The 13,620-nt window shown below is 48.1% G+C and overlaps 1 protein-coding gene across 1 annotated transcript in view; it reads right to left on the minus strand.

Moving 5' to 3' along the window:
* The window catches only part of CCDC47 (coiled-coil domain containing 47), a 240,077-nt gene that overhangs the window by 33,074 nt on the left and 193,383 nt on the right, over positions 1 to 13,620 (minus strand). The window lies entirely within an intron of this gene.

The raw sequence follows: 13,620 nt of genomic DNA on the forward strand, positions 1-13,620 counted from the left end.
GTGTAGTGTATAATGGAAGCAGTTGTCAGGAAAGAATCTCCAACCACGTTGAAGAACAGCTTCAATGGTGAAGCTTGAATGTGCACGTGAACATTACCTGCCCAAATACAAAGGATACCGCGATGTATTGTAGAAGGTACATAGGCTGGACATGGATTTCTACCTTTCAGAGAGAGACATACATCTTTCTTTTATATCCAAGATAGTTTTAGAGAAAGAGAGCACAGTTATGAGGACATAGTGAAACAAACTAGAGAGCCATTAAGTATTCTCAACCACAAGGGTATTGGTAAAAAAAAGACCTCCACCCAAGGACTATAAACATGCCACCCCCACTGCATTGGTCCAACATCGGTGCACAAAAAGCAAAACAAAAAACACATCGAGATGATGCCTACATGTCACAACACTTCTGAGGCCCAGAATGATGAATCAAGTATGTACATGCATGCAACTGACATTTTATTTTATATTTATTGATGCAAGATGGTGGAAACTACCTGAAGCAGTAAATAAAAAATGCATTAGGAGGTATAAGAAAATGCTTTCGAAAAAAGGTAAGATTGGCAGAAAATGGCAGCTGTCAGCCTCTCCATTTTTTTTAAAGGACAGGGTGCTGAAAGGCAAAGTAAAAGTATCAGCAGAAGAGGCTATGTAGGAAACTGGGTTTTTGTTGCAGTACCCCCCCCCCCCCACACTTTTTGCACTGTGTTCTTTCCCTAAAAGCTGAGCACCCTCTGTCGCTAGTAAATGGTACCCTGGTACCTAGGGTCTGATGTTCTAAAGAGGGTCCCTTAGGTCTGCAGCACAAACTGTTCCACTCTTCGGGACCCCTCACCAAGTACATGCAAGAATGCCATGGCAGGCTGAGTTTTAATGCAGACTAAAGTGAAAACATGTCACAAATCCCTGTGTGCCATGTCGATAATACTGCATGTTATATTTGTAAGTCACCTCTACATCAGGCCTAACAGCCCTCAGGCATGGTTGCTGATTACATGTGAGGGAATTCCTGCATGAGCAGATATGCCCCAGTGCTGGTCAGTTCTATTACTGCCAGTACAAGTGACCAGGGAAGCCATTTTAGAACATGCGCTGGGCACTGGTGAAAAAGTTCCCGAGCTATTTGATGGCTTCACTGACAATAGGGATTTTTGGTATCAAATATTTCGTATTGGTAAACCCACACCGACGCCAGTGTTGGATTTACTAGTACACACACCCATAGGCACCTTAGAGGTGTCCCCATAAAACCTACCATACTCTGGTGTCCTCGCTGACTGGTTTCTTCCAGCCTACCACCTGAGAAGCGGTTCTGACCTCCTAGGGTAAAAGCCTCTGCTCTCAGGAGACCCAGAACAAAAGCCTGTCCAAGAAAAGGGTGCAAGATCCCCTCCCACAGGATGACCTGCTGATTAGATTCCTTGGGATGGAAAGCTTCAAAGAAGCTGTCACCTTTGGAATGCAAATCTAGCTCCCCTCAAAGGAGAGAAAGCTACCCACCCCCGTCCAGAGTCCTCTTGGCATCTAGACAGGTGGGAAAATTAGCTAGTCAGGTAGGCGTGCCACCTCCAGGCTAGTACTACCCTGAAGGTGGACACGATTTTTCACTTGTGGCCATCTTTGTGATGGCATACTGAGGAATTCTGGGACAGGGATATGACCACTTACACCAGGAAGTGGTCATATAGTGGGTGTTGTGACCCCAGGGGTCAGAAGTCCATTGTCCGAGACTCCCCAAACGTCCTAAATACAGTATTCAGCGGAGTCCCTTGCACCAGAGAAGCAGATCCTGATGACCTAAGAAGAGAGAGGACACAAAAGCAGAGAGGAGAGAAGCAGCTGACATGGTACCAGCCCCACCGGCCTCTCAGCACCCCTCGGTAAAAACTGTGCCAAAGTGGACTTGTCCTGCAGCTGTTGACTCTAGAATCATGGGAGGAGTGCCTGCCTTCGAAGAAGACTCAAGAACTCCTCTGAACAGTGGACCTGTTCTGAACAAACAGCCTTTGAAACTGCCAAACTCAGACACCCGAAGTCACCACTGCACTCGTTGACTCCAGCCTGAGTTGAAGTGGGTCAACAATGTTCCCCAGCCCTAGAGCCCATTGTGGTTCCACCTATCCTGGTCTGCACGACATGGCCTACAGCCTCTGCACGTAGGCCCCCTCAACCGCGACTGGTCTAGTAAGGAAATACCAGACGCCTAAGGACACCCCTGCACCTGGTCACCCCTTGGCCAAGAAGGACCAAAAGGTACCCCAATGCCAGAACATCAAAAGGCCTGAGCCCACTGGCTGGTTCAGCCAGACTGGACTCATGGCTAGAGCCTGCAGGCTCTTTCCTGCAGTGACCGATTTCCATTGAAACACACTGGGCTCCAGACGCCGATTTGCACCCTGCACCTGTCTGCTCTCGTGCAGCTGGTGGTGCTGTTAGTGCTGCCTTGTACCTTGCCCACCACTCACCTTAACTCACTGAGATTGGTCCTGTAAGTGTTACAAATCAATGCACGGTTTGGTGTTATGGCTGGACATGCTGACTATTTAATGGAAAATTAATATAGTCTGTTTAAAAAAAAAAAAAAAAGAGAGAGAGATTGGTCCTGTAAGTCAAGGTACTGTACTTTTATGCAGAACTTGTTCTTCCGTCCAAAGGGATACTATTGTAGAACTCGGAAATTTCACTGCGTCCACTTTTTAAAGTGAAAATAATTTTTATTTAAAAACGTACTTACCTGAACGATTTTTCTCTTATGCCCAACTAAACATGTATGAAGATACTTGCTATTTTTTATAAATTGGTGTGGCTCTCCTTCTTGAGTCATGTTGTCATTTATTAATCATTGTGCATATTTGAAAATGTCTTGCACTCGTTAAGTCGAAGGCTGCTTGATCACGCTACCCCTTAATAGATTTCATAGGAAGCCCCTGTCCACTCATAAGGGAACCCCTGGACTCTTTACGCTGTAAATCAACACCACAAGACAAGCACTGGCAAAACCAATAGATCTAGCTATATTTAGAAAATACATTATGGTTTTGTTAAGCCACTGGACATAGATAGTTATGTATAGGGGATTACTTGAAAATGTGCATGTATACCACTGAATGTACACCACTGAGTGCAGATAAATGAGCGGGTTGCATGAAAGACGAATAGAGCAGTACCAAATGGCTTGTCACCAAACCGGTGCAGACCATCAAAGGGCATGTCCATATGGCACGATTGTGCATCCCCTGAAAAGCATGTGGACTGGAGCCAGGCATAGGGTCTAACAGCCACTTTGGAAGCCCACTGCCATGTCAATGGTATCCGTTGTGTCCAATCAACACCTTGCAGTGAGTTTCGCTACATCCTGGACATCGAATATGGCTTGGGTAAGAATCACTCAAGCTTTATTTGGAGCCAACAACGTGTGGGAATATCAGCACAGACGGCAAGTGGTATCAAAAGACCCCAGGCCAAGCTTTTGAAGGAAAATATCTTCCGAAACGTGCACAGCCTCTTGGTCTCTGTCCAGGGAGCCAGTGCAGAAACCCCCTGGGTTGACCCTCACTGAGGAAGCCTGCACCACCAAACTCTAGGAAGTGGGATACTGGGTCAGGAAGTGGGGTCCCATGGAACTGAACGATGGCATTGGGCCACTTGGCGATTTGCCAGGGCCCCAGGACAGGGTTTGAACCATGACCCCAGCACCCAGGAAGTCTGGGAAGCAGAGAGCGTGGCTTAGAGCGCGGGGTGTTGTGCTCCTTTTGAGGATTTAGAAGAGCCCAGAAAAGACAAATGGTGCTTTAACTTCTTTTTCAATTTACCTGACAAAAACTTGGACTTTGACTACGACCTGCTGGGGTAACTGCTCCGGGAATAAGACTGTAATGGTCTGTGGGATAGACGCAGACACTTTTGGCACCACGCCACGAGGAGCTTCATCGCTCTCTCCCGAATCACCTGTAGGTGCATCAATAGACAGCCCGAGCAGGCCTTGGGTTCATGGCTCGTCCCCAGGCCCCAGGTGGGACAAGTCACAGATATCTGTACGTGGCATTCTCCACATACGTTTCTGAGGGCATGTGGCCCTAGCACACTGAAACCAAAACAGCGAAACAAAAGTTCAGAAAAAGTTGGTCAAAAAATTATCAAGTTAGCTCTACGGATTTGCAAATGTTGGTGCCGAAACAAAGGAAACTACTTTAGAGCGCCGGGGTGGGTGCCTATATAGGCTCTGCATGCATCACATCCGGGGTGGATGACGTTAACGCAGCACCGTTGGCACCATCTACTGCTTCTGAAAATATTGTGGATTCAGTCTGTAACCTGGGGAATATTCTAAGGTAAGGAATCTGTGGTTCGAAGTCTCTTCCAGTAATGTTTGCACATCAGCATTCTGGTATAAACATCAGCACTCTTAGCCACATTTTTAGGTCGAGCAGACGTACTCTCAATGCGTGAGCATTGAGAGTGTCTGCTACAGACCTAATGTGGCCCGTATTTAGGAAAGTGAACACGACTCAGACGCGCGCTTTTGCAGTCTCGACCGTGGGAGCGCGCGTCTGAGCCGCGCTTGCGCAGAGTAACTCACAGCCCCTGCTCACACACAGACACAGCCAGCCCCCACCCCTCTGCATGCGCGAGCGCACACACACACACACACGCTGCCACCCCCCACCCCCCTGCATACACACAGACACGCAAGCACGGAGCCCCACTCACCCGGACTTCTACTCGTCCCGCTCCGGGCTGCTCACGCCGACGTCAACGGGCACAGGGACACCGGCACTCCGCTCCTTGGCTTCCCGGGCGGACGCCGGCTGCACGCAGGGCTCTCCTCTCTCTGCACCAGAGCCATGCGCCAGCCACTGCAGCCTGCCTCCTGAGAAGCTCCGGTCGCGTGCCCGGCCCCGCCCCCGTCCCAACAAAGGTTGCCTGGCTTCCTGGTATCGTAACGCTGTTTAGATCTTTGACAGATCACATGACCCAGCTAACCTATCCAATTCTGGGAGCATCCACGTGACTAAGATAATCTCAAGATAATTGTTACGATCATTGAGTTATTTAATAGATATCGACCACTTGACGGGTTGCCTTCACAATAACTATTGTTTGTCGAAAACCCGATATGCTTAGAAATACCCAATCTTTGTCGACTTTTGTTTCGACGTTACACCCAAGATGACACTACTCACATTCACTGGAAGGTCACATGACGTAGCCAACCAATCTGAAGATGTGACATTGTTTAAAAGAGCACTTCGGTGTAGGTTAATTTGATTGCATCTCCGTGACTTTGTCGGCTGAAGCATGCCTTTTTCGATTTTGACAAACAGACTAATTAGTAAGTACTTGTATCTAGCCATTACCGGCATGTTCTCTTCATTCTCGCCTGCCGACATAAATCTGTCTTTACATTTGGGCGGCGGCTTAGATTTGCTGATATAGCAACCGCGCATCTGACATGCTCTGTGCTTACTAATGCTGGCGTTTTTATTCAACGCTATTACACTGAGCTGCTCTCTGAAACCGAATAATCTCGCGAAAAATCTAGCTAGGTCCGGCATGTTATTTTCACTCTCGCCTGCCGGCAGAAGCTTGGTTTTACATTTGGGCTGCTGTTCAGATTTGCTGATAGAATAACCGCGTATCTGACATGCTCTGTGCTTACTAATGTTGACGGTTTATTCTTAAGCTCAATGTCGTAAGAAACACTATTACACAGAGTAGCTCTTTGAAACTGTAAAATCTTGTGCAGTACCAGCGGTATTGTTTCGCACTGTTGTGCATAATATCAAATTAGCACAAACTGCCCTGCTACACACTGCACTGCCTCACAGACACTGCACTGCCTCACAGACACTGCGCTGCCACATACACACTGCCCTCCCTCACACACACTGCGCTACCTCACACACACTGCGCTGCCTCACACACACTGCGCTGCCTCACACACACTGCGCTGCCTCACACACACTGCGCTGCCTCACACACACACTGCGCTGCCTCACACACACACTGCGCTGCCTCACACACACACTGCGCTGCCTCACACACACACTGCGCTGCCTCACACACACACTGCGCTGCCTCACGCACACACTGCGCTGCCTCACGCACACACTGCGCTGCCTCACGCACACACTGCACTGCCTCACGCACATACTGCACTGCCTCACGCACATACTGCACTGCCTCACGCACATACTGCACTGCCTCACGCACATACTGCACTGCCTCACGCACATACTGCACTGCCTCACGCACATACTGCACTGCCTCACGCACATACTGCACTGCCTCGCGCACACACTGCGCTGCCTCACAAACACAGTACGTAGTCACGCACTGCTGTGTGTCACTCACACTGTCCTATCACACACACTGCCCTGTGACACACCCACACTGCCCTGTGACACACACACTGCCCTGTGACACACACACACTGCACTGCTACACACTGCCCTGCTACACACTGCGCTGCCTCACACACACTGCGCTGCCTCACACACACTGCGCTGCCTCACACACACTGCGCTGCCTCACACACACTGCGCTGCCTCACACACACTGCGCTGCCTCACACACACTGCGCTGCCTCACACACACTGCGCTGCCTCACACACACTGCGCTGCCTCACACACACTGCGCTGCCTCACACACACTGCGCTGCCTCACACACACTGCGCTGCCTCACACACACGCGCTGCCTCACACACACTGCGCTGCCTCACGCACACACTGCGCTGCCTCACGCACATACTGCGCTGCCTCACGCACATACTGCACTGCCTCACGCACATACTGCACTGCCTCACGCACATACTGCACTGCCTCGCGCACATACTGCACTGCCTCGCGCACATACTGCACTGCCTCGCGCACACACTGCGCTGCCTCACAAACACAGTACGTAGTCACGCACTGCTGTGTGTCACTCACACTGTCCTATCACACACACTGCCCTGTGACACACCCACACTGCCCTGTGACACACACACTGCACTGCTACACACTGCCCTGCTACACACTGCGCTGCCTCACACACACTGCGCTGCCTCACACACACTGCGCTGCCTCACACACACTGCGCTGCCTCACACACACTGCGCTGCCTCACACACACTGCGCTGCCTCACACACACTGCGCTGCCTCACACACACTGCGCTGCCTCACACACACTGCGCTGCCTCACACACACTGCGCTGCCTCACACACACTGCGCTGCCTCACACACACTGCGCTGCCTCACACACACTGCGCTGCCTCACACACACTGCGCTGCCTCACACACGCTGCCTCACACACACTGCCTCACACACACTGCCTCACACACACTGCGCTGCCTCACACACACTGCGCTGCCTCACACACACTGCGCTGCCTCACACACACTGCGCTGCCTCACACACACTGCGCTGCCTCACACACACTGCGCTGCCTCACACACACTGCGCTGCCTCACACACACTGCGCTGCCTCACACACACTGCGCTGCCTCACACACACACTGCGCTGCCTCACACACTGCGCTGCCTCACCCACTACGCTGCCTCACCCACTACGCTGCCTCACACACACACACACAAACACTACGTAGTCACACACTGCTGTGTGTCACTCACACTGTCCTATCACACACACTGCACTGTTACACACAAACTGCACTGTGAGTCACACACTGCACTGCCTCTTACACACACTGCCCTGCTACACACTACACTGCCCTGCTACACACTACACTGCCTCACACACACACTGTGCTGCCTCACACATGAACTGCACTGCCTCACACATGCACTGCCTCACACACTGTGCTGCCACTCACACACTGCGCTGCCACACACAAGCTGCCACACACAAGCTGCCTCACACACACACGCTGCCTCACACACACAAACTGCCTCACACACACACTGCCTCACACACACACACTGCGCTGCCTCACACACACACTGCGCTGCCTCACACACACACAATGTGCTGCCTCACACACACACACACACACACACACTGCGCTGCCTCACACACACACTGCGCTGCCTCACACACTGCCCTGCCTCACACACACTGCACTGCCACATAATTACACAGCTCTCAATGCAACATACACTCCAAATACCACTCAGTGCCACATAATTATATGCCACATAATTACACTGCACTCAATGCAACATACACTCCAAATACCACTCAGTGCCACATAATTACACGCCGCATAATTACACTGCACTCAATGCAACATACACTCGAAACAATACGACTCAGCACAATTACACTCTACTGAATACAACATACACTCCACACAACACCACTCAATGCCACATAATTACATGCTACATAATTACACTGCACTCCATGCAACATACACTCCAAATACTACTGAATGCCACATAATTACACACCACATAATTACACTGCACTCAATGCAACATTCACTCCAAATCCCACTCAGTGCCACATAAGTACACTCTACTGAATGCAACGCACACTCCACTCAATACCACTCAGTGCCACATAATATGCTACATAATTACACTGCACTCAATGCAACATACACTCCAAATACCACTCAGTGCCACATAATTACTCTACTGAATACAACATACACTCCCCATATTACCACTCAGTGCCACATAATTACACCCCATATAATTACTCTTCTCAATGCAACGTAAATACACTCTATTTATCACACTCACTCTATCGCCATCACTCTATCTATTGCCCTCACTCTATCTATTGCTTCGCCACAGCATCACTCTTGGGAAATACAACTCACTAGGTGCTACCACAGCATCAATGAACGCCACAGCATCACTCGTCGCCACCACAACATCACTCGTCGCCACCACAACATCACTCAGCACCACCACAGCATCAATCTGTGCAACCATTCAACAACTGGTTCAAATATGTTCTCTCAATGTTTCAAGCTTTATTACAAATGTCACAAAAAGATGTTAATATTTCACTTCTGTTCTTGGATTTTCGTCACAATAAAATACAATTAACATATTCTTCACAATTTTTTTTACAAAAGTTTAAGCTACTGCTATTATAAATTACAATAACTTATTTCAGTATTATTAAAAACTGTAAAAGCCATTGTTATTTGAAATATCAATACATCTAAGTCACGTAAATACAACACATATTGCATTACAAATGCTATAGGTGTCACATTTGCAACAGTTAAAACTATTGGCATTGTAAATGACAAAGCAATTAAGTTTGCTATTTTCAAAACCAACACATAAATAAAAAATGTGTCATTTACAATACCAATAGCTCAAACTTTCCTAATGCGAGACCTATTGCATTGCAAATGCTTGTTTACATTTTGTCATCGAGGGTTGAAGGAGTGGTAAAGGGCAGACAGTTACAAATATTTTCAATTTTGAAAATCGGGTAGCAACATTCTTCCACAATTAATAAACACTGACTAAAACTTGTAAGCATCAAGCCAAGCTGCAGTAGAGGTAGAACTGGTGTCAGTGTGTCTGGGGTCAATAGAGCACCTAGAGGCGCCGCTTAACAAGGCAGGCACGCAAGCCGCCAAGGGAGAGAAGGGCTTTGCAGTGAACAAATACCTTTCTGAAGAGGCTTTTATCTGATAGACAAGGGTTATGGATGTGAACACCTTTCAATAGTGACCACTTTTCTCAATTAGAATGGTAAGAGGACAAGGTAACAAGACTAAAGAAGAAAAACCATGCAACAAGATTATCTTGATCATTAGATGTAAATGACCATATTTTTTAAAACCAAATATACAATTTAGTCAAGTTGTCATCCGTCTTTTAGGTTAGCATGAGTGGAACTGTATGTGATAATCAGAAGGACTTTTTGTGTACATATTTGAAGATGCATACGATGCAAGTGAACACTTCTATGTACAGATAATCCTGCTACATAAATAAGTTACCTCGGAATATGTTTTTTAAACTCTAGAAAAACACAACCTCCAGCAAATGTATGTTTTGTTATTTTGAATAAACACTGATAACCACAAATGTTCATAGGGATAGAAACACTGGAAAATAGCCACTGGAATTTATATATAAAACAAGAAACCAGCATATCACCATACAAAACATTTAAAAGGGAGAACAAACTCTCACACCTGATGAGAACATTTCTTGCCCATGGAATCAATCCACTTCCAAGCCACATCTGATGAAATGGATGAAGATGAAAGAGGAGGTGTGCAGACAATCCAGCAATCAACTGAGGTTTGCCAAACAAGACTGTCCAGCACAGGATAAGAAGACCGAAAGATCAGGCAGGAGCCAGATGGTAAAGTCATGCGACTTGGCCGCTGACAGTTGGTGCAGAGGTGGAATCAATAACCGAATAACTTCGGTCATCAATAGAGATAAATCCAAGACTACAGTAGCTGTGTAAAGGGTCTCCTGAAAATAGGAAATGCCTTCAAAGGTAGACTAGGGGCCCATTCTGTATCCACCTCAGAAATGTACTACCATCCACTGGAATAAAAAAAGGAACAATATTTTAGAGGTTTTATATAGCGCTGGCTGGACCTGGGGGCATCAGAGCGCTTGACATTTTGTGAGCCAGACGGTCAAAAAAACAGGGACCCCAAAAGATTACAGTATAGTATATACACAACATATAAGTCAACATATGGGGGACTTCAGGAAGATAATTATGGGAAGACAAAAAACACCATAATGTGGAGAAAGTGATAATTATAATTACATAAGGCACAAGATCAAGAAGAGCGCTGGGAAAATAGGGAAGTCAGGAAAGGGAAGATAGTGGTCAGTTAGGTTGATAAGGAAAGGGAGGGCAGGGAAATAAGTGGAGGGGTTGGAGAGGGATGATGAGGGCTGAGGGTTGACGACGGACGGGGGGTGCAAGGGAATGCGATGGTGGTAGACAGGGAGGGGAAGTGATGAGAGGAAGGGCGGGTGGGACAGGTCGCGGGGGGGGTGGAAGCATCTACGGTCGGACAGAAGTGGCCGGTGTAGGGGAGCAGATAGGGGTTAGGGTCCCCAGTATTTATTGAGGAGATGTTGTTTGAGTTCTTTTTTGAAGCTAGAATAGGAAGGATTGCATCGAAGGTTAGTGGGAAGGGCATTCCATATGCAGGGAGCATTGCCGGAAAAGGACCCAGACTGAGTGTTTTTCTTTTTCAGAAGGGGGGGGGGGATAAGAAGGAAGGAGTTAGTGCTTCTCAGGGATCAGGAGCAGCCGGCTTTACTAAGTTTGTTAGTGAGGTAGGATGGTGTGTTCTGATGGAGTTTTGTGTGTAATGCAGGCCGTTTTGTAAGTGGACCTACCTTCAATGGGGAGCCATTTAAGGGTTTTGAGGGCAGGGGAAATGTGGTCGAATCGATTGCAGTATGTGATAAGCCTCGCTGCAAGGTAGAGAACAGATTTTAGAGGTGCTAGGTGACTCTTGGGAATTCCAGTAAGAATGGCATTGCCGTAGTCAATTCGAGAGAGGACAAGGGATTGGACAGCTAGTTTGAAGTCATCTCTTGGGATGAAGGGCTTGATTTTCTTAAGGTGGCGGAGAGTTAAGAGGGCCCCTTTGGCAGAATTGTTGATGTGGACCTTGAGGGTGAGGAGGTTGTCAAGGGAGATCCCTAGTGATTTGACTGAGGCTGACAGGGATAAGGAGCAGTTGAGGGCATTAAGGTCTGTGATCCAGTTCTGAATGGGGAGCTGGTTGTTTTTTGGGGAAAAAAGAATAATTTCGGTTTTTGGGGGGTTAAGTTTGAGGTGGTTCATGTGTAACCAGGCTTGAATCTTGATGAGGGTGTTGTTGAGGTGAATGATGTCGGCATGAGTTTTAATCTTATGGTAGAGTTGGGTGTCGTCGGCGTAGAGATGGTAGTAGATCCCGGCTTGTTTGAGAACGAGTGTAAGGGGTTCCATGAAGAGGTTAAAGAGAGAGGGAGAGAGGATAGATCCTTGCGGAACTCCTAAGGAGGTGGGGGTAGGGTTAGATAGGCAGTTATGGACTTTGATTTGTTGAGTGCGGTGTTGAAGGTAATAGACAAACCATTTGTGTGTCATACCATTTAGGCCGAATCCATCTCTAAGAACATTAAGTAGAGCAGAGTGATTAACGGTATCAAACGCTGCGGAGAGATCAAGTAGGATCAGAAGACTAGATTCGCCATTGTCGAGTGAGTGGTGGATGTCGTCTACAATGTTGAGCATGGCGGTTTCCGTACTGCATCCTCTCCTAAAGCCAGATTGGAAGGGGTCAAGTAAGTTAAAGTGTTCAATGTGTCAGTCTAGTTGGAGAAGGACACATTTTTCCAGGGCTTTAGAGAGAAGGGGAAGGTTGGAGATGGGATGGAGATTGTTGAGGTCATTTGGGTCCGCCAGTGGATTTTTGATAATGGGGGTGATTTGTCCAAGTTGCAAGGAAGAGGGGACACAGCCGGTGGCAAGGGAGGTGTTGATAATAGCGGTCCAGGGAGGGGTGATGATATGTTTGAGGTTTTGGGCAAGTTTGGAGGGGAGTGTGGGGGGAAGGCTTAAGTTTGGTGATGATGTTGAAGACGTCTCTTTCAGTGACTGGCTGGAAATTAAGCCATTCTGCATTATTTTTAGGGAGAGAGTTAGGTAGCTTAGGGTCCAGGAGAATGTGGGGCAGGGAAGGGAGAGGGAGATTAGAGTTACTGTGGGTATTTTGGTATCATTCCAGTGGAGGTTAAAATCTCCCAGGAATATGTTTTTAGAAGTGGAAATTGAGGATTGGGTAAGCAGGTTAGATAGCTCATCAATGAATGGGTGGGGATTTCCGGGAGGATTATATATATTGTGAAGGCGGATGGGGTGGAGCCCAGTATTTTCAGTTCAGCTACAAGGTATTCAAAGGAGGAGAGTTCGGCGTTATTGATAAGGGAGAGCTGTAGTTCGTCTTTGAAGATGATAGCTACCCCCGCCTATCCTGATGGGTCTATCTTTCCTAAGGATGGAGTAATCCGGGGGTACGAGGAGGTCAAGAATGCTTGCAGAGTGGACATTTAGCCAGGTTTCAGTAAGAAACGCAATGTCAATGGATTCACTAAGGATGGTTTCAGAGATTTCTGGGGCATGTCGGGCCACAGAGCGACAGTTAACCAGCATGAAGGCGAGGGGTTTGGAGTAGATTTAGGAGAGGGGAGGGTGTGGATGGTGGTGAGATGAGGAGGGGGCCTGGGTGAGGCCGGTGAGCGGGGAGTACGACTCATCCCCAGTATAATGGGGATGTTTGCAAAGGGGGGAGGCATATACACGGTGAATGAGCAGGGAGGATAGGAGTTAAGAAGGTCAGAGACCTTCCCAGGGGAGAGGGAGCAAGAGGTGCGGAGTGGTCTACATGCTCGGCACAGCAGGGGAGTTGTTTTCCACGGTTTGGAGGTGGGAGGGTTTAAAAGATCAGTGCTAGCAGTGTTTCTTCGGGCAGGGAGGTCGCTGGATTTAAGGTTGTAGAAATCGTTCCTGAGTCGAGAGAGATCTCTCGTTAGAGCGGCGAGGTAATGTTCGATGTTGCGAAGGGAGTGTGAGAGAGGAGTGTGGGGGGGGAAGTATGGTGTGGGGGGGAGGAGGACAAGGGGGAATCAGATTTGGCAGTAGATGGTGGTCTTTTCTGGGGGGCAGT

The sequence above is a fragment of the Lissotriton vulgaris genome, chromosome 5 (assembly GCF_964263255.1).
Source record: "Lissotriton vulgaris chromosome 5, aLisVul1.2, whole genome shotgun sequence".
Lineage (NCBI taxonomy): Eukaryota > Metazoa > Chordata > Amphibia > Caudata > Salamandridae > Lissotriton > Lissotriton vulgaris.